Genomic DNA, 21,919 nt, shown 5'->3' on the forward strand with positions numbered 1-21,919 from the left:
AGGCTTGTGCCTGATGCATGGCACCCTTTCCCTTTAAACTGACTTGCTCTCATTTCTCACACAGAGCAGAATATCACTTCCAGAAAAGAAAAGAGCTAATGCTGTCCCTTTCCTGTTATATAAAAAAAAAGAAAGAAAACCAGAACAAAACTAACAGAGTTGTGCCCTAAGTGAGATTGTCTTGACCCTTTGCAAAGCCAGATCCTCAGAGCCTCTGCCAGCACACGCTTCCAGCATAACTCTGCTCATGCTGAGCTCAGCCGTGGGTGCAGGATCAGGGCACCTGTTCTCTGTAGAGAATAACTACCCAAAAACATGATTTTTTTTTCTCCCTCTATACTGTTTTTTTAAGCTGAAAAATGTGTGTTTTGTTCTAAGAGAGGAGTAGGGCAGGCTGTGGTGCTGAGCAGCGCCGTGGGTTCCTCACCCCAGTGCTGTGGGGACTGCATCCATAGTTTCCAGGCATCAGGGAGATGTGTTAGAGCCATCCAACATCCCAGAGAGATGGATTTTTCATGTAAAAGTGGAAAGCTATTAGCTCCCAAAATGTTCTCTTGGCAGCAGCAGGGCAGTAAGTGCTGCTACAGGGAAGGCAGGTGCTGGGCCAGCATAGTCCTGCAGAAGGTTTTGTGTTTTCATATATTGAAGAATAATGTAATAAAAACCAAGGACTTTTATTCCTGAAAGAGCTCAGTCACTCATGCCACAAGGAAGATTATGTTTAATTAAATATTGAACCCCTTTATATATCTGTACCAAGCTCTGAATCACACTCCCTCTCCTTACAGCCAGAGGACATTCCAACATCTTCAAAGACTTTACAAATGAAGTTAGTTGAGAGTTTCATTTCCCCTGGAACTGAAATTGAGCTACTTTGGAGATGGAAACCAGCAACTCTTGAAAATCCCTCTTTCGGCAGAGCAGGCCAGGAAGAGAAAAAATATATACAGTATCCCAGAAGTGAGCCCCAGGATGACTTTTTAATAGCAGAAAAACTATATTATTATTTAATAACAGCTTTGCTGTGTTGGGGGGCAGGTTACACCTCTTCCACTGAGTAATGGGCCCTTGCACTTCAGTTACTCCTTGTTTGATTCCTGCAACACTTTCCTGACTCCTTTTTGGAGAAATTTTCATATTCCTGCTAAAATTTAGTCACTGGGGACTGCTTAGACATTCTCAGACCCCCCTCCTTGGATTTAAACTCCATCTTTTTTGCGAGTGTGCTGTGAGTTTTCTTCATTGCTGGGATATGTGTTATCTTGCTCAATTGCATTTAATTTGGTCTCAATTTGCATATTCGCGTCCTGGGCTGAATCCATCAAGATTTTCCCATTACACATTTTGCCTCTGCTGTTCCCATGACACATGTTCCTTCTGCTGTGGCAAGATCTACTCTGTGGATTCATCTTTTCTCCTGAGAAAAGTGAGGCTGCTTCTCCGAAGTTCAGGTTCTCGCCGTTCGGATTTTCCGTGCCTTCCCCGGATCTGCAGCGATGTCAGTTCACGCACGATCTTCCTCAGTTCAGCAGGGATGAAACTCAGAACCCTTTCTCACTTCAGTCTCTCAGCTGGCTTTTGAGCAAAAGCCTGTGGTTTGTGCCGTGTCATCTGGTTTGCTGTTGGGTGTTTGGGGCTTGCTTGAAGCCATTTCTGCAATCAAAAGAACTCGGTTTTAAATACCAGCCAAAGGCTGGGCACGTGTGTGCAGCACTAGGACCCCTTTTCAAAGAGCACCTTTGGGTGAATCACTTGACCTGGCTTTACCTCAGTTCTCCATGTAGAACAGAGGAAAATAATATTAATGCAAGTCTAACTTTCTTCAGATACTGGGAGGCTCAGTGCACGACCAGAGGTGATGTTCTCGGGTATTACAGTAATAGGGGTCACAGGAGCTAGATGGAAAAGTAAAGCAGAAGCTAGTTAAGACTTTCTCAGCTGCAAAGGATTAGTGTTCATTTTAAAATCTCTGGCTCTTGGCAAATTGGGACACTTACTAACCTGTAGCTTAGGAAAAAAGAAAAAAAAAAAAAAAGCCAAAGCAGCTGAAACAAGGGTGTTAGCAAGTCTGGCAGCACAGCAGCACAGTGCACCTTATCTCTATCCTGGTGGAAAATCAAAGGCACATTTCCAGCTGTGCCCGTGAGCACTGTTTGGTCACTGAACAAAGCAACTGGCACCTCGTATCCAACCTACAGAATGATCACAGCCTGCTTCAGGTGCACAAACAAGTGCAGAAATGAGCTCCATGCACAGAACTCATTGTTATTCAATCAAGCCTTTAATTGTAAATGTTTTAAGCAAGGAATTCTCTGTTTTATGAAAGTGTGCTCAGCATTACTCCGCCGCAGACATCTGTCATTCAGCAGGCGCCACCCAATAAAAGTGCTTAAAATGTTCTGTTCCTCAATTAAAATATAAACCAGAGCTGTTTAAGGGCTTTTACGAGGTGATTTCTATTTACCTGACAGATTTCCACACTGGAGGAGCACAAAGCAGGATTTCAGCTTCTGATCAGAGTGATGGCTCTGCAAAATAGTAAAGTTTCAATTGTTTTAATTTATTTCTTTTGGGCTTTGGGGGGTTTTAGGTTAGTTTGTTTGTTTGTTTGATTTCAGGAATAATAAAAATCCATTAAGAAGAAAGGAATTCCTATGCCAGATAAAAATGAGGAAGGACTTGGGAGGGTCATTGCTGATCACACATGCTGGAGGAACTGGGATCCAGGATGGACACTTGGAGCCTGTGCCAGCACCTGCTAACCTTTCCAAATTTCATCAAACAAAAGCCAGGGGAAAGAGTGCTCTGCTCTGGTCTGAAACAGCCTCTTATGAAGAGAAACAAGACTATGGCTAGACAAAATCTTCCATTTTCCCCAAAGAAACACTGCATGAATGCTCTCATGGTTATTACACTGCAGATGGATATTTCATCTCCCATCCTGCCTTACTATGGCTCTCAATGAAATCTTTCTTTTCACCTTCCTGCTATTCAAGCAGGAGTGGATGTTTTGCCAGGTAACAATATATTTTGGACCAGTTTGCCTTGTCCTGCATGGCCATTAAGCCATTGTGACACTTGACCACACCACGATCACAGCTGATTTCTGACAGCATGGGCAAGCCAAGGATGCAGCCTGTGGGGAGGGAAGGTGGCTGGGTTTGCCCCATCTCCTCCATGGCTGGGTCCACCCTGCTCCTCCCTGCGGCTGCTTTTGGGCGCCTGCAGGTCCTCAGAGCCTCCACAGCAAGGCAAACTGAGATTCCACATGGCACCAGCCTAGCCCAGACAATGCAGGCTTCTCCCAGGAGTTCCAGGGCTCCAGTGTTCATCCTGCCTCACCTCGCTGAAGGGACAAAGCTGCCTGTGTCAGAGGTACCAATAAATAATTGCTGGTGCTCAGCCCCAAGTTGTGAGTCCCAGCTGAGCTGACTCAATTAGATTCTTCAGGGGAGATGTTAATTCCCTTTTAAAATTAAGGGAAGGAAAAGCAAATGGCAACTAAACCAAACAACAGGTAAACAAGCAGCTGCTGGATTTTGTACCACAGGTATTCAGAGGAGGCTTTCTGCCTTGAACCACACTGCTTGGAAAATGCTGGGAAATCTGATGTTAGTCCTTAACTCAATGTGGTGTCTGGTTTTTTTCCTCTCCAGCAGCAGCATGAGTTAAGGACGAGGCATTAGCCCTCACTGTGATCTCCACAGTGTCAGTTCAAGTCAGATTCTTCCCGTTATTTATATGTTCCCTTTTGTGAGTGTATCGATTATACAAGTGAGTTCTCAAGTGCCTGGGCACTCAACACAGCCACACAATGGAGGAAAGCATCAGGTTAGCATGGAATTGCACATGTGCTGAGCATGCCAGGGGACAGGAGTAAATAGTGACATGTACAATTCAAAGCCACCTCTTCAGAGCTTTCTGTTTTGCTGCACAGTGACTAAAAATAAAACCTCAATTTCAATTTCCAAGGTGTAGCAATCAAAGATTGTCAGAGTTATTCTTAGCCATGGCAGAATTGCCACCTTCAGGCCATTGCTGAACATATGAGATTATTCCATGATAATCCAAAATCCAGCACAAGCTCCTCCCTCCCCTCTATTTGTTTTACCCTCTGCATTATGAATGCTGTGGGTAAGGGCTGTCTGTTTCACAGGGGGCTTGGTATCACAGGAAGATGGTTGTTGATCTCTGGATGCCTGCAGGCCAGCAATCTGTGCTACAAGTTACCCCTCTTTAAAAAAAAAAAAAAAAGAACCAAAAAAAAGACAAGTGGATAAAACTGATACAAGCATCTGTAACAAGCTAATTGGACCCTTGTGGGCAACACAGCAGATACAAAATTAAAACAAACAAAACATCTCATTGTACAACTGTACTTCCAGGACCGCTATCACAAAGGGACCCGTCTGGATTTTTATTTTAGTTTCATTTTGTCTAAAAGGACCTAATTACAGCCAGAGCTGGAGTATCACAAATCTGTTTTCATCTATAAAGAAAGGATATTTTGCCTCTGAACCTGAGAAATTGTTAGAAGTTGGTAATTAGTATGACTTGTTAATAGAGTTTGGCTGTGATTAAGCTGTGATTGAGTGTGAGTTTGGTTCTTGTCAATGTGAATGCCTGTAAGGTTGAGAGATGTTTAATGAGACACCTGTTGTCAGCAGCACACGGTGGGCTTTGTTGCTCCTGATTGGAATTTGTACCACGGAGCAGCAGCACCAAAACACAGCAGCAGCACTGAAATGCAGCTGCAGCTGCAGCAGGCACAGGCCCAGCTGGAGCATCACTGGCAACAGCCAAAGGTCCAAGAGAAATGGAGGCTTGGACCCCCTGCACTGGAAAGCTCCAGGGATGCTCCATGTCCCACAGGTCACAGTGCCTGGGGTGATCCATCATCAACCATGCAATTACAGCTGACTTGGGCAGTGCAACAGGCAAAAACATTGACATTTTATCTGCTCACTAGGGAATGATGGCCTGTGCTGCTGTGGGAGTCTCTGGGAGATGGCAGGAGCGGGGATGGAGCTGAGCAGGTTTAAAGCTCTCTTCTCCCCAAAATGTCCAGCCCTTGGGGAGCTGGAAATAGTGGGGCTCTTTAAAGTGTGACATTGATGGAGAAAGGTTCTGTCCAGCCTATCTCTTGATCATCCTTCCTTGGGCATTTTCCTCAAGGGAAACTCAGTACTTCTTGGCCTTTGAACAGAGAAAGTTTCATTCATTTATGGTATTTTGTCTCAAAAATCAGCATACTTTTCCACATGACTCCATATAATCACTTCCCACACCAAAACCTGGGCCTAATGACAAATTTTTGTACTTGGGGCTACATACATAAAATACAATTTCCCCCTCAATATCTATTAAATACTTTCAAGTGGCTGCAACTTAAAACATACCTGGGTTTTACATGCAAAAAGCCAAAGAAGCTGGAAGAAATCACGATAGCCACTGTCGCAGCCTTTTAATGTGAAATGCCTGAGCTGGGAACAGGAGCAGAAGCATTTCTGCTCTGGAATGTGCCTCGGGAAGGAGCCCTTGGCTTTGTGATGGATCGGAGCAGCCACTGGATGGCATCGCTCTACACGAATGGACCTGCGAGACGAGCGCTCAGCACGGGCTGCCGTGCCAAGGAGATTAATTCAGCCCCGAGAGGCTCAGGCCACCGTGACCTTACCAATTCTTTAAATAACATTCAGAGTTCCCCTGGCTGCCTGGCCGGGAGCTCTGGGCACAGAGTTTGGTCAGAGAGAACAAAGCCGACACCCTGAAGCAAACCTATTTCTAGGCTGAGCGCGTTTGTCTTTCATTTTACGTGAGATCAAATATTCAGCCAGTTTTTGATGGGTTTCCCTCTCATGAGATGGGAAAAAGAGTCATTTGTAATTTCTGGCTGTATCAAACCAGTGCAGAGCAGGCGTGCCCGGCCAGCGAGCGATGGCTTGACTGAAGCCCTGGTGCTGGCCAGACAGCTCTGAGCAGGTTATTTGTGTGTAGCAAAAGGAAAAACCAAAGAAAAAGAAAAAGCAATTGTTGTCTGGCATGTTCTGCTTTGCTGTGAGCTCCAGAGCGTCAAGCCTGGGTTGTTACCCACGTGTGGTGCTGCTCCCTGTGACAGCAGCCTCTCAGCACGTGTTAATACAGCTTTGCTTTCTGCTACATCACTTATTGATAAGGAATCAGCTGGTGGCCAAATAACCTGATGTTCATATTTTCCCTGGGGTTCTCTGTTTCTTTCATTACTGACACTCTGCGTTGGCCTTGTTCTTCCAGTGGCCAAGCCAACTTGAGAATGTCACTGGCCAAGTTCATGCCCGAAAGAAATCTGCTGCTGGCTTTGGAGGTGCAGCAGGATATTTGGGACTGCCGCCCCACAGAAGGTGTATCTGAAGGGGGATACACCATTTGTGGGGGTCAGTTGGCAGTCATGGCCAGCAGATGTATCTTCAGTTAGGACATGACACGTTCAGGTGAGTGCTTGTACATGGGCCAGTAGGTTCTGGGCACAGAACCTCCTGTCAGTGCTGCCCCAGTGTTGACCAGTTTAATAATAATAAATTTAATTATCATATTCAATTATATGATTGAATTTTAATACTAGAATGGTATGATGAAAAAATTGCAGTATAAAATAAATGCTACATTTGTTTTATGATGCCATTTCTCTCCTTTTTCTGGACTTACCTCGCAATCCAAACAACAAGAGAACTGTATCCATCTTGATGTGCTCAGCAGTCCACTGGTAAATGCTTTCTGCTGTCAGAAATGCTCAGGCTTGGTGGGAAATTGAGGTTACATCAGCAGGAGGCTGCTCAGGTCCTGCTTCTGATGGCCACAGCTCTGCTACAGCGGCTGTAAGAGGAGACCAGAACAACTGACAGTGATTGCCTGTTTCATGTCTCCTGTTTGGTGCCACTGCTTGAGGCCTGGTTTGGTGCCACTGCTTGTGTCACCCATGGGAAGGCCTCTGTGAGGTGGCACCAGAGAGCTCAATGGTTTTAATCTCTTTCATTGACTTTAGAGGAAATGGCAATTTCTTCCCTACTTCAGCACTTCAGGGCTGTGTTTGAACACAGGCAGGATACAAATATTTAATCAGGAGTGTAAAGTCTAAAATAAGGGTGTTTCCTACTGTTCCTGCATTGCATGGCAGGCTGTGTTTGGAAAACATTCCCTTAGACCCAGCATTTATGGGATGGCAGAAACCCCAGCTAGGGTACCCACTTCCGTGCTGGCTGTTCTAGGGGAGAGCTGTTTTAATGCCATCACCTCAGCACACAAATTTACCCTGGATCTTTCTAGACTCAGGGCAACACTCCAGATCTCCAAAAAGTCAAGGTGTCCTTGGAAACTGCAGGGCAGCCCAGAAAACTGGCGGGCAAAGGGAATTCAGAAAAAAAAAATCAAATTCTAGACTAATTCCAAACCATTACAAAACTATGAGAAAAACTGAACTGTATCTGCTGAAGTGTCTCATTCTGTTTGGTGGCACAATGTAACAGGGGATCTGTCACTGTCAGCACTGCTCGTGTCTCACTGAAAGCTGTGGTGCCTTTCACCACCACGACATAAAAATTCAAGCCAGCTGTCCCACCTGCCGGAGCAGCTTCTATTCTGGGCTCCCATGTGCTTATTGATTATCTGGGGCTTATTGTCCCTTGACATTGTTAGGGAATATTCTGCTGGTTGTAGTCATTGGAACTGACACAGGCAGAACATTCCGTGCCAGGACGGGCTGTGCCAGGCTGTGGCTACATGTCCAGGTTAGACTGAGGTGGGATTGGTACAAAATGAAAAGAAGCTTAAAAAAAAAAATATTGTTTTGAGAAGTCACCCATGTCAGAAAAGACTGGGGGCCTCCGTGACTCTGGCTGTCAATAAGGTGTTAGGTAGGGGAAGATTAACACCCTTTAGCAATGACACAGCTGTTCCATTGAAGGTGATAACATGCAATCAGGGGAGGGAAGAGTCTAGCACAGAATAATGAACAGAGCAAGCAAAGATCAGTAAAAGGGAAGGTTTTAGCCCAAAAAGCTGAAATAGCCTCTTAAAGCTGATTATTTTAGTGGGTATAAATAAGTATAAAAAGGCCCAGAGCCTCACTTTAGGTCTGCACAACGAGCTCAAATATTTACCCCTCTTTCTAAAATCAGCCTGGCTCCTAAGAAGAATAAAAATAGTGATAATGTAGAGAATAAAGTCTCTTATCTGCCTTGGCAGTGAGCGTGCAGATAAACACAAAAATCCTTACCCTAAAGACAGCATGTAGCACTGAATCTTCTCCTCTGAAAGCACAGAAAAGTATGATAAGAGTAGGGTTGGGAAGACAATAGATTTAATAATGGAAACAACCTAGTATTTTGTCGACTCTTGTCTTCCTTGGAAAGGAATCAGGACAATGAATTTATCCCTCCACTGTTGATGGCTAAAGGTAGAAATTAGTGTTGTGATCCACCCTCAGCTTTGCTGCTCACCTGAGCATGTCCACTGCATCAGGAACCTCCAGGTCAGTAGATTTCCCCAGGGGACTGAAATATCAGGATGCTTAATGCAGAGTTAGTGGAGATAATGCCAGTCAGGGGTGCAGTTCCAGCAGATGTGAGGCCACCATTGTAACATCTCTGCTCCCCTGTGGAAGAACAGTAGATCTTTAGCCACATGGCCTGTTCCATGATTAGATTTTGGCTGGACTTGAGGAAGATGGAGGTCTAGCTGGGAGATGGAGCAGGAAAAGCGATCACCCCTTTAAAATGCAGCTGGGTTTAAGCTGCTCATGACCCGTACTGTGAAGACAGCTCAGCCTTCAGAGGCAGTGTTGGGGGTCTCAGCTAACACACACATGCAGAGAAAATCCAAATCCCATGGCTCTCACTGAGAGACCACTACCAAACTCTTCAGAGCCCTGAATTCCTGCTGGGTAGGAGCTGAGAATTGCCTGACCCACGGGTCCTTTCCCACCTCACTCTCCACTCCCCATCCCGTGGATTACACACACACACTGAAAAGCGATTACTCTCAGCCCCCCAGCCCAAAGGAGAAGGTCCTGTTTCCTGCTGCTGGACACAGGCCAGTCACCCAGCTCTGGCCAGACCTGCCCATGCCCCTTTCACTCCAAGCTGCCCCACAGCCATCCCACAAAAGCTGTTCCAAGGAATGAAGTGAGACAGGCCGTGCCACTGGCTCACAGGGATGTGACAAGAGCTGCATCTGCTCGCTCTCCGCGGCGCCCAGGAGCTGTGACATTGCTGTGGGTACAGCCTGGAACAGAGCAGGCAGGAGCTCCAGGGAAGAGGAGAGGGTCTGGATGGAAACAATAACAACCACAGGGACACCACCAGCACCAGCGGGAGCAAAAATGTTGCTTTACCACTTGTGAGTGCAGCAGAGCATATGGCCAGTCTGGGACTGTTGTCAGCAGCCCAGAATGGGGTAGCTCTGTTCTGGCAAACTCCACTTTTTGTCTTTATGACCAAAGAATGGTTGCATGTTGGAAGCTCTGTAGTTGCTAGGGGAAGAGCCATTAATATGCTGGTGACTGAGAAGTCAGCCAAAGCAAGTGCTGAGATAAAATTACTTTTTCCCACTTCTGTTTCACCCTGAGTGTGTTATTCAGTGTGTTTTCTCTGCTCAGGGTACCTCACACACACTGTGCTGTGCTAACTTCTTTGTCCTTTCTGATTATATTTTTCACCTTTTCTAACCATGACTCCAAAGAATAATACTAATCTGACAGACTAGAAAGACTTTTACATCATAAATCCCTACTTACTGGCAGAGTAAGACTGCAGACTGTTTCTCTCCCATAAAAAACCCTTTTCTCTAATAGTCTGAATATTAAGAATAGAAAATAAAATAATAGTGATGGAGATGGTGCTAAATCAATGCATGAGACTGGGAGTACATCCAAAGGAGGGTGATCCTACAGAATAATGGATAATTTGGTGAAGGGGCTGAAGGATGCTACCTGGTTCCCAGCACACAAGAAGTAGAGTGCTTCTCCCTGCCCAGCTCCTGGGGCAACTGTGCATAATCTCATTCCAGAATAACAATTGTTTTTTCCCCCTGCAGTTTTACTCTGCTGGGGCAAGCAGTGCCTTCCCAGGTAAGGCTCTCCCCTCCCACACTTGCAGCCTGTTTCTCCATACAGATCACTGCAGCCCTCAAATCTTGTCTACACAAGGTGTCAAGTCCAGTTCTGGAGACATTTATTCCAAAACAGAAATGAGTATTCTTATTCCAAAATAAATACCTCTGTAAATCTCCTGAGTGGTGGAGAGAATACAAGGTGAGCACCCCCTGAGCAGCCTCCCTCCCTCCAGCTCAGTCCCATCATAAATAACAGTGGAACTGAACTATACACAGAAGATGACTTTTTTTTTTCCCCAAAGCCTTCGTTTTAAAGCAACTGTTCCCAATTCTCTCCAGTAATTCCCTAGACACGTCCCCTTTCCTCTGGTACACAGGAGTATTGCTCCAAACCATTCTTGAATGAAGTCAGCTCTGCTTTGCCTCTTTCCACACCACTCAGATCCACACCATTTACAGACATTTTCAAAACTGGGAAACAATACAAAGCCACACTTTGTGTGTGCATGCAATACCCTGCAAACACAACTATTCATTAAAAAAAATAGACTAGGCACTACGACTGCCAGCTCCTGACTCTGCTGTGACACAGACACATTTTTTTTCCACCAGAGGATTTTTTTTTGCCATGAGACACCGAACAAAAGTCACGAGCAGTTCCTCTGATCAAAAGAAATCTCTGTGAGAGTGTGGCAGCTTCGCCCCATCCCTTCATGCCAGCCACTGCTCATTTCCCTGAACACTCGCTCTCCTCTGCACTCTTGAGAAAGTCAGAGCAGATTCAGCACTGTGCAGTAATACACTGAGAACAAATGTGTTGTTTCTATCTGTGGAAAAGGAGTTTAACTATTCCTAGGCCACAGAAAGCTCATATACAAAGCCAGGATCTGTTAATATTTTGCCTATACCATCGATATGGATGTACCTGCCCTTGTGGTGCTGATCAGTGGTGTAAATAAAAATGTTATTAATTTATAAAATGCTTTGCCTTTATTTAACAGATCAATTAAAGTCTTAATAAAATTATAACCATTACAATAACCAGTACATCATAAGCTGTATGGAAACCTTCTAAATCTTAAGTTCATTTTCTCTACAGATCTTCATTTAATCACAGGGTCAGGGTAGGATTTCAGATGCAGAGCTGTGTCCCCTGTATCTGCTCCCTGGCAATATCAACACCTCCAAACACACCAAGTGACTTCAGTCTGCTCCACATGCAGATACTGTGCAATAAATAATGAGCCATATAATTATAGTTTGAGTATTGAGTCAGCCTGTGAAAGCTAGAAGTGTAGGAGGTGAGTTTTGTGAGGACAGGAACAGCATTTCCTGAATGTACTTGGGATAATTTCAGTCAAACCATGAACAAGAGTGCTTTGGGTAGAAAGATCTAGAGAAAAATGCATCTCTGTTCTGCATGAGACTTGACTGTTTTTTCCATTGGCTTCCACACTAATTTGGGGCAAAACCACACTGACCTTTTCCTTTAAAGAAAACAAAAGTGAGTCTCCAAGGCAGTGGGAACCATGAAATCAGGAGCTGGAATACAACATTGTGGCTTCTTTTTAGAAAGCCAAAGAGCAGCTAGGAACCTCAAAGCCTAGAAGAGACAGGAATCCTGGACCACCATCCTTACAGCTGCTGACTTCCAGTGTAGGGATGTGGAAGGAACAAGCCCTGATGTGGCAATCCCTGATGAGTGCCCTATTGTTGTAAGTTCCCAGCTGACCTGCACCAAAGCCATAAGCCTTGTAACACCAGCTGCCCACTTCATCCTTTCCTCTGCAGGAAATAAAGAGGCAGCTTGGGATCCAGTGCTCCCAACTTCTGGCTTCTCACTGCCTTGGCAGATGCACAGCAAAGGAAGCAGGAGCCAAGGAGACCAGTGGCTCCCAGAACCTCCCCAGGCAGCTGTGATAAAATGAGCTAATTGGTAGGGAAAAGCAGATTCTCTTGTAACTTGGACAGCATCTGATCCATCAGTTTTCTTTAATGGAAAACTGTCCCTTGAGGGATTTGCATTGGCTCCAGTCACTAATGTCATGAAAACCACATGGGTAACCATGAGCTTTATATCATGTTTGGGCAAATATTCCATCTCCATGTCTTTCACAAGAGAAGAAATAAATCATTATTCAAATTTCACACATGGTGAAACTGAGGCACCACGAGGTGCAGCACCCGAACCAGTATTTACAAATGCACTGGTCCAGCTGGGGCAGGTTGTCAGCTCTGCTCACCTCTGCTCTTTTAGCACAGGCTTCCAGTCATCACTGCACACAGGCAGTCACAGTGGCAAAAGATCACGGATTCATCTCTCTCACCTTTTGAATCTGCAGCATCACTGCTCAAATATGGCTTCATACTGAAATATTCAGAACTTTTTGTTTAAATGAAAGGATGCATTTCAAGGTGAGAGAAGAGTGAGGCTGATTCTTTGTCCGGAAAAGAATACAATTGTCTCAAGAAAATAGCCCTCATTGATTCACATGGAACAATTGGGCCGCCGTTAATAGCTATTAGTTTGGTGATGAGAAGGCCCTATTTAGTGAGGCTAAAGGATTAAAGAGGAAACAATTTGAATTCTGTCTCTCACAGCACACCCCCTCCAAAACCTCCTCCGCAATTCGACCACTGCCCGGCTGACTTTAAACTGCCAACGCTGACAAAAAGGGGATGTTGCATCTTTTACAAACAGCCTTTTGTTTGCTGCTCTGACACCTGCGAAAAGCAAAATTGTTATTTTCTTGCTGCTTGTTGCTAGTTTGATGCCCGCTCTGGGGCCCTACATCAGAGACACAGCTCAGAACAGGTTGCAGGGGTCCGTTTCCGTGCTGTCTGCCGATGGTGCTGCCTGGAGGAAAACCATGGAAACGGAGTTTGACAGGCTCGCGGGGACCCGCGGCTGCCAGAGCCGCTGTCTTTGAGCGCCTGATGAAGACATCACAGAGCAAACACAACATTAAAACACTGCCGGCTGCTTTGCATCACTTAGAATGCAAATCTCTTTGTTCTGCTCGGCCTTTGCATTTGGTAGCCAAGGAATCTGTGCCATGGTCGAACACGGATTTGACGACCTTTTTTTCCTTCCCTGCACACTGCCCCAAAAAAATAATAAATGATTTGTTGCGGTAGGGAGGTTTGTGTGGAGATGTACATGTGAAACAGCCCTGGATTTTTGCAGTTCCTGGGATTTCTATGCACAAATTAAATGCCCACATTGCAGAGAAGAGCAAGCTGGGCTGCTTTGTTGCTCCCTGTGCATTATTTGATTTGGATTCATTTACATGGCAACTCGCAGGGGTACATTTTATGTCATCTTTATGTCATGGATCAAAAGGCAAAAGTGATCTTTATTTGAGCAGTATGCCCCTTCTGACCTCTTCAAGCCACACAGATGAAAACAGATGGGGAAAACCCCAAACCCTCTCACCTCCAGAATTCCAGTTTTACAACTTTTAATGCTAAATTTGAGGAGCTGTGTGATTATCAATTCCCCCTTCCCTTTGCAAGCAGCCTCTATTTTAGCTGCAATTTCTGACTGCCTTGGTCAAGGTCAAAATTTTTTGCCTTGGTGCTCGGATGTGCCATTTCAGCAGCTCCTGACAAGATGTGCTGAACCTGGGGCAGCCTGGAAGCTTTTGGTGCTGATTGGAGAAACTCTGGTGAACATCTGCAGAAGGACAGAGCTGGTGGGGTGCAGCAAACAAACTGATCATCCTCTCAGAAGCAGGAATTTCTCATTTTGTTCTCCCTGTGCTGCCTAACTCACCCAATACTCAGGCTGAGAGGGGGTGATCCTCACCCAGCTGGCAGCAATACCCACCTGGGGGCTACAGGCCACAAGTTATTATTTAAGCACAATATATAAATCCACCTCAACAAATATTCAAAAAGACTTAAATGGGGATTTAGGCTAAGATCTTTCTCAAAGGCTTTCCTGAAAATACAGCTGGAGGCCTTATCTGGGTAGCTTCTCAGTAAGATTTGCGAAGCTGGCCTGAGAAAGGAGCTCATGATGGGATCAGTTCTACTACTGGGAAGAGAGAATGGACACAAGGATAAAGACATTTCCAAGTCATGGCCAAGTCCCTTTTTTTCCTTGTCACTGCCACAGTGGATATTGGTCTATGTCATCTGCTGGTCCAGATGATCCAAAGTTAGGATCTTTCTATAAAGCTGGAGAAGAATGATCTGCCCAGATAAGGTTTTCCTGCTTCCAGTACTGATCCCAAGCTGCTTTGAGTCCCTTTTCCTTCTACAGCCTGGGAAGGACCCACTTTACAGCACAGTTAGCTGTGCCTGCAGAAACTATTATTTGTAGGTGAAATTAGTGTAGAGTTATTGGAAAAATATGGCTTCAAATCTCCATAAGAGTGTTGAAATGTCACACTGTATTTTGGCAGTCACCAAGGAGATCATGGTGCTCTCATTTCTCTCTGCTTCCTATGCTCCTTTGGATTATGCAAGTCTTTCTCCTTTTGAACTCTTTTCCACCCTTTTTATTTCTTTTCAGGCTGACTCCTGGAAAGACTTTTCATTTTCTTATGGACTCATTGACGGAGCTTTCCTGACTCAAATCCCTCTGCAGGACTTTGCAGAGATGACATCAAAATATCACCATTTTGAGGCCACATGCTTTTCCTGCCCACTGACGTCCTTTGAGTTTGAATTACAGTGTTCAGTTTTGACTGTGAGTCAAAGCTGGCGGTTCCTGACTAACCCAAAGCCAGAAAAGAAGAATGGAAACCAGAAAGGCACCCCAGAATGTCTGAGCAGAAGACAATCAGATTTCTGTGTCAAAAAGATGGCAAAACTAAGGATATGGGACTTGCATGAAAAACCTTGTAGACAGGGGTTTTCTTTCCTCTTCCTTTTCTTTCTCTCACAGTGGGACAAATTCCACTTTTATTTCAGTTCATCTGTAAAACATGAGGAACCAGCTGAGCATAGCATTGGTTCAGAATGAGGGCAGCTGACAAGGGAAAGGTAAAAGGAACTTGTAACTGCTGCCGTTCTCTCCAAGAAATTATTGCAACATGAAAAAGAACCCCTCAAACTAAGTTCTAAAAGATAAAGAAAGGCATCAGGACATCATCTACCATTCCCTGACACAGAAGACTCCAAGGTATAATTATTAATGCATTAGTCATTTAAATTTAAATATAGGCCATCACCTCCTGACCTCTCAGGTTTTCTAGAGCTTATTGTCCTCTGATGCTTGTTTAGGATGGGCTGCAAACAGGGAACAGGCAGCTCTAAGAGTCTGGGAGCTGAGTTACTGCTCAGAACTTGGGTAAGGGTGGAAAAGGAGGATATGAAAAGGCAGAAAAAGGTTGAGACCAACAGCTTTAGCACACACACTAGATGTCTGGGGTATTTTGGGGTGAATTTTAAGTTCCGTAACTTTTCATACATGTTACCTCAATTCAGGGACTGAGATACCCAAAGAATAAAGGCTGCTTTTTGTACCCAAGGTACTCTCCAAACTCTCCTTCATCTTCAAAGACTTTGGAAATTAATCACCAATGCAAGCTGTAAAACCTGGCTCATCTATACCACATGTCACTTCCCAGGGAGCACAGAGAGAGAGGTGTGATGGCACCAGGCATTTCCCAGGGAAGTGTCCCCACTAACAGTGACACTGCTCAAGTGGAGCCTGAGTCCCATCAGTGGGAAAGACCCCTCCCCTCCAGACAGCAGCACTGATCAGAGAGTTTGGGACTCCCAGTATGTTACAATTTGCAAGTCCACAGCCATTAGACAGAGAGGGAGATTCAGAAACAGCCTAATTAGTTGCGTTTTCTTTTCTAACCCCAGTCAAAAACCAGTCAGACTGTGCTTTAGATTTGACATCCTATTAAATGCAGAACACAGGCCAATAGCTTTCATTTTCCCTTGTGATGCCACAGACTGTTGTTTTTATAGCTTGACAGAGAGACGTAATTAGGCCTCAAAAAGGACAAGTCTAGACTATTAGTTCCCCACAGAGGCTCCCTGGAAAATCAGAACCCACAATTATTCTCCACTTTCCCACTGAGGCAAATTTGTGGATATCTGCTCTCCTGCCTCAGATTTTCTGCTCATAACCTTTAAGCCTGGAACTTCATTGTCCTTTCACTTGAAGGGCACAAGGGAAGAGGCAGGGAAGGATGGAGCTGTGCTGGATTTTCCAAAGGGAGAAGAACAAGTTAAAGACAATAAATGGCACTACTAATGCTGTAGGTGTGGGTGCTTCTCAGTGCTGCAGCCAGACTGGCAGAGAAATTTATTGCCATGGTTCTCAACTTGCCTTGCTGCCCAACAAAATTTGGCTTCAGAAAAATACATTTTACAACTTCTTACTTCAATTACATGTCAAATGAACCAGGCCAAAGCAGCAGTCTGACTGTGATTCCTCTCCTGGTGTCACAGCAGCTGTCATCAGAGCAAGGCTTTTAGTGACACTTCTCACTGAGACCCTTGCTTGTTCTCCTCTCTGCTTCTGAGTTACCTGCTGCTTCACTTTTATTTCCTCAACCACTAGGAAGCAGATTCAGGCTCTGGCTACACAGTGTCTCCCTCACAAGCAATTCCTCGGTGGTTTGGCACACACCAGCTGCCCCTTGCTTAGTTTCCAGGGGCTTGGATGGTCCTGTTGAGCTGCAGCCTTGGACACACCTGATGCAAAGGCGCTCTCAGCCTTAATGTGAGCATGGGACACTTTTGTTTCTGCAACAGAATCATATTTCAGATGCATCTTGAGTGTATAATCCCCAGTAATCCTCAGCTCCTGGTCTGCCTAGCCAGCAGTCCATGATTCTGTGTAAACCATCCTACAGCTGTCTTTACTGTATCACATATTACTGTTTTCAAGCCATTTCCTCAATCTATCAGCATTGCATTGAATTCCACCTTCCAAAGTGTTACTCAACACATTTCCTGGGAATTTGACTCACAAGGAGCATCAGATCCTGTTCCCTCTTGCCACCTGCTTCCCACTGCAACCCTTGGTGCACGATATGTTCCTGTCCCAGGGAGGTGCAGTGCAGAATACGCTGCAGGTTCCTTTTCGTTGTGCATTGCAGCATTTTCTTTTCCTCTCTGAGCTGTCAAATTTACTCAAGACTATTTTGCTCCATGGATTCATGGAGTCATAGGATCACAGAATGGTTTGGGTTGAAACAGACCTTGAAGATGACCTTGTTCCAACTGCCCTGCCATGGACACCTTCCACCAGACCAAGGTTGCTCCAAGCCCCATCCAACCTGGCCTCCAGCACTTCCAGGAATGGGACGTCCAAAGCTTCTCTGGGCAAATCCCATACCACAAAAATTAGAAAAAAATCTGGGCAAAGCTTATCTGCCATTCAACAATTTGCCTCTCAACAAATGCCAGAAAACGTTTTCCATTTGTAATAATCCAGGTTCATTCTTTAGCCATGGGTTATCACATCCCTACTAGGCAGCAACAGAAACCTCAGCACCCCAGGGGTGTGTAGTTTCTAAATGTCCCTATTTTGGTGACACTGGCACCTTTCCTGGGCTGAAGGGGTCACAGAGAGCTGTGCAGATGCCAACTGCAGACCAGTGCCCTGCAAGCACTCAATTAGCCCGGCCATGTATGCTCAGCCTCTCGAGCCCTCAGTGGAAGTAAAATGCTTACACGATCCCTCTGCCTACAAGGCCTTGAAATCTTTAGGGGGCCTGGCTTTGCTGCCTGGTTTTCCATTGACAGGCTGATAGAGACATCACAAATCTCTCCAAAGGCCAGTCACTAGGCTTCTTTCAACATCAAAGGGTGTCAATGTTCACTCTGCCTCAGAGCCTGAGGCAATATAAATCACACATGGATATGTGAACTGAGTGTTTGAGGTTAAATTCTCTCTGTATACACAAAAATTTCACCTTGGGTAAACTGATACTCTGGTGTTGTCTCCCCATCAACATCAAATACTTTCTGTAAATCATAATATCCCAATGGAAAACAAAGTTTTATAGGTGAAAAAAAAAAACAAAAGAAAGAAAGGAAGGAAGAACTAGGGTGTTGTGGGAAGAGATTATTAACTCATTTTAAATATATATTGTAATTATATTGGAAAAAAAGTCAGTAAACTGATGGGGTTTTGTTGGGCTGTTTCAATACTCAGTTACATTCATTTCCTCTTGAACTGAACTGAGCCTCCAGTCACAGGGAGGTGAACAACCTCCCCTGGATCATCTGTGGGCTGTTCCTGCCTAAAAGCACTGACCAGCTCAGGACTTCCCATGCAGCATCTGCTCCCCACACCACTCCTCCCTCTCCCACCCGTCACCCTCGGCAGGAGCTGGGCTGCCCAGATGCCACCTCTGTGTCCAGCCATCAGCTGGACAAGGCAGAACACCCAGGTGGTGCCTTTGGGAGAGCCTGACCCATCCTGACTGGCACAGTTGTGGCACCTCTGCTCTGGAGAGCCTCTGCTATTATTATCAACACCTTGATTGAAAGGAAGGGACTAATGTCAGAATAAAAATGATTTACTGCTCAGATAAACATCAGTCTCAATGATTTTAGAGATTTTAGAGGAGTAAGAGTTCAGCCACAGCTCAAGGTAGTCACAAATTTCTTCATTACAAGGCAATATATAACGTTCTAGTCCAATAGAAAGTTGCCACAAAGTTTATTTTGTTTTTCTGACGTACCACCTTTACTTAATTCTGCTGCACTGCATATACTTTCATCCAATGGGCTACTACTATACATACACACATACACTTCTATTATAACATCTGGACTCTTAGCTTACTCTATGCAATTACATTACTACACTATAAATTGCATACTATACTAAAAACAGTTTCTTTCTTACTTAAGGCATACTCTTACTTACAACTATAGAAACATAAATTTATAATTTTTCTGCTTAATGTCTGCGTACTTTTATTTTTACATCAATCCAAGCTTCTTCCAAGGCTGCAAATCAAACATTTCAGTATCTGTGGAAGCATCTATCTTCCCATTTCCTTCACTCTGCCACTTGCAAACAGGAGACAGGACAGCTGGGGCTGTCAGTAAATGACACTCTGGTTCCTGCCTGGCCTGGAGCCGGGTGGCACTGCCACATCAGCACATGTGCACTGCTGCCTGCTCCCCGCAGGACCCGGGCCAGCATCTTGCAGGATGCTCAACAAACCCCCCTGTGCCAAGCCTCCCGGGGGTTCGCTGTTCCCGGGAAAGGAATGGCTATTAAAGTCAGGCTGATGGCTACCCGATAGCCTTGCTTGGCTCCCTGCATCTCATCTGCGCTCTCAGCAGCCCGTTCTATCCCCGGCTGGGCTGGGCAGGAGCAGATGGAGCCCAGCAGCCTCTGCCTCTCCTGCAGGGCTCACCTTTCCCTCTGCTCCTCACACCAGAGAGGGATTCCTCCCTTGGGCAGCCACCCAGACAGCCTCCGAGGCTTTGCACTAAGCAGACACGGGAGCTGGGAAACTACCTGCCTTAAACGGTGTGGGTTTAATGAGATTTTTTTTATGACCTCTGCAGTAAATTGCCTGTGCTCGGCATTGTGTTGGAGTGAGTAACACCCGGCAGAAATCGTGGCGAGGCAGTAATTGCGGAGTAGCTGCCTCAGATCTCCGTGCCATCAGGCAGGGATTTTCATTTCATACATTAGTCACAATTTGCATATAATCACAGTCATAGTTGCATATAATCAGTACATCCCTTTGAATGTGAAGGAAAAAGGGGTGAAAGCTGCCCAGCACTGAGGAAATGCACAGAGTGGCTGTGGGTTTTATGGTTCTCCCCATCCCTCCCAGCCTGCCAGGGGCTGCATTGCTACTCAAGTCACACACCCCTTAGCACAACCTCTGGATTAAGGCAGGGAAAATGTGTTTGCTTGTCCATTTCTGGAAGGTTTTAGTGAGCATTGGGTGGATTATACATCAGATTTTCCATTATTGCCATTGCCCAAGCAGCAACAACAGCACATTCCCAACCATTTTTTTTTTTTTTCCTGGAAAGCCATTTCATAGAGATAATGACTCCTCAAAGGGATGGGGGGAACATCTCCCTGCTTTGTCCAGTGAAGCCCAAGCACACACACCTCAGCATTACAGGTACCTCAGGAACAGTAATTTTTGTTCCTGGCCCCCTCCCTTCTCCCACCAAAACATCCTCCTGCTTCTCAGGACCATGTTTGTGCTCTGAGTGATGCCAAATGCACCCAGCAGTTCCCCTGTCCTCAGAAAGATTGTACAGAAAGCAGCTTGAAAAGTCAGAGGTGATGGTCAGAAAAATGTCCCTATCACCATGTTTGAGGAGATACTCATCACCTCAATGCTCCATAGCCAGCAACCACAGCTTGGAAAAAACTACATTCTGGCACACAGAATCCTTTTTTGGCACGACACTGTTAGAGGCAATATTTCAAGCTGTAACTGGGGGAATTGTGGTTCACCAGCAGCCTGAATATTTACACTTCTGTGGTCTGTGCTCTTGGATGTTCACTCTGAGCCCATCACTCAGGCACCTCCACACCTCAGTCCTGCCTTCAGAGTCTCACCCAGCAGAAGGAGCAAGGCTTTTCCTGGGATTTTGAAAAGCCTTCAAAGACCATCATGGGATTTTTATCTCATTTCTGCCCACTATTGTAAAATAATGACGTGAAAATCTTTATGTCTCAAATAGCATTTGTCTCTTTCTGGTTCTTTTTTTAAACTGCAGTCTGCTCGGCTGCAGTCAGGGGATGATTATCTTGCAGAAGTTGTACCTTGCCCATTGATTCACTGGGCCCATCTCATGTCTAGCTTAAAATCTGCATAATGAGAAGAAAGCCATTTTCCTTGCGATCCGTTCTCCTTTTCAAAGCTCCTCACGTGCCAGGTTGTTGTTTTTTAATCACACAAAATGGTATATATTAATGAGCTCTGAAGTTACATAAAGATAGATCTGAAGCATAAAAACACTAATATGCCCTGTAGCATTCAGTGCTTTGAACACGGAATGGCATCTGTGTGAGAGTGTGATTGCAGGCAGCTATGGAAACCAGTGCCAAAAAATGAGGAAATGCTGAACAAGACGTGCAAGATTGGAAAAAAAAAACTGGGAATGAAGATATTCAATTTGCATTAAAAGGCCTAGCTCGCTAGCAGCCCAAATTGTGCAACTTTCTGCAATGATTATTTTCTGGCATTCTGCTGGCAATGTGGAGATTGTCTTATCCCTGGAAGAAAATTTCCTTCCCCCTCCAGCCCCCAACAGAAACAAAGGGTGAGCCAGTTCCCAGGTCAGTTGTGGCTATTCCAAATAGGACAAGTTTTGCAACTGTGGAAAAGTGCAAGGTCTTCCCTCATCTTTGCATTAATCCTGAGCAATTTCCTTCTCATTTCCAGATGGTGCCAATTAAGAGTAAGAACCCCTGCCCTAACAGTTGTTAACAAAACAAGCACAATCTGAAACTTTAATGAGTAAAACTAGAGGCACATCCTAAGCCCAAGAGAAGCCAAAATGAAAAGAACGACCACAGTTGGCAAACACTTGGGTGGCTGCATCTGAAATTCTAAAATGCTGGAGGTTTTCTTACCACGTTTTAAAATTATAAAAGGCTAGATTTTATTTTTTGTACTCAGGACTGCCTTCTACTGCTCAGTTCAGTGGGATTATTTTGAGTCTTAGAGATAATCATTTGGATAAACTATTCTAATCAGTGACTGAGGCAGGAACACTGGGGCCATGTGTAATTCATATTAGAAGGTATATTTTTTCTAATATATTATTTTTCTAATATATTATTGAGGTAATTTTATTAATCAGGAGTTGTTAATTAGGATAGCATTCATACTTACAAAAAAAAATCAGATAGTCCTGGTTA

At 44.9% G+C, this 21,919-nt stretch overlaps 1 long non-coding RNA gene across 2 annotated transcripts in view; it reads right to left on the bottom strand.

Annotated features, from left to right (window-relative positions):
• Positions 1–754: 754 nt before the first annotated feature.
• LOC120509032 overlaps positions 755–21,919 on the bottom strand; it is a 40,905-nt gene continuing 19,740 nt past the window's right edge. Inside the window, exons 2-5 of one of the 2 annotated variants that reach the window (XR_005629138.1) lie at positions 8,475–8,629; positions 6,685–6,852; positions 2,465–2,528; positions 755–1,653 (exon numbers count right to left, since the gene is read on the bottom strand). This is a non-coding gene — a long non-coding RNA (uncharacterized LOC120509032). Of the gene's footprint in view, positions 1,896–2,464; positions 2,529–6,684; positions 6,853–8,474; positions 8,630–21,919 lie in introns of both variants that reach the window. The other variant, XR_005629137.1, reaches the window with a different exon arrangement.

This window comes from Passer montanus, unplaced genomic scaffold (genome assembly GCF_014805655.1).
Source record: "Passer montanus isolate IOZ18808 unplaced genomic scaffold, ASM1480565v1 scaffold5, whole genome shotgun sequence".
In the NCBI taxonomy this organism is placed as follows: domain Eukaryota; kingdom Metazoa; phylum Chordata; class Aves; order Passeriformes; family Passeridae; genus Passer; species Passer montanus.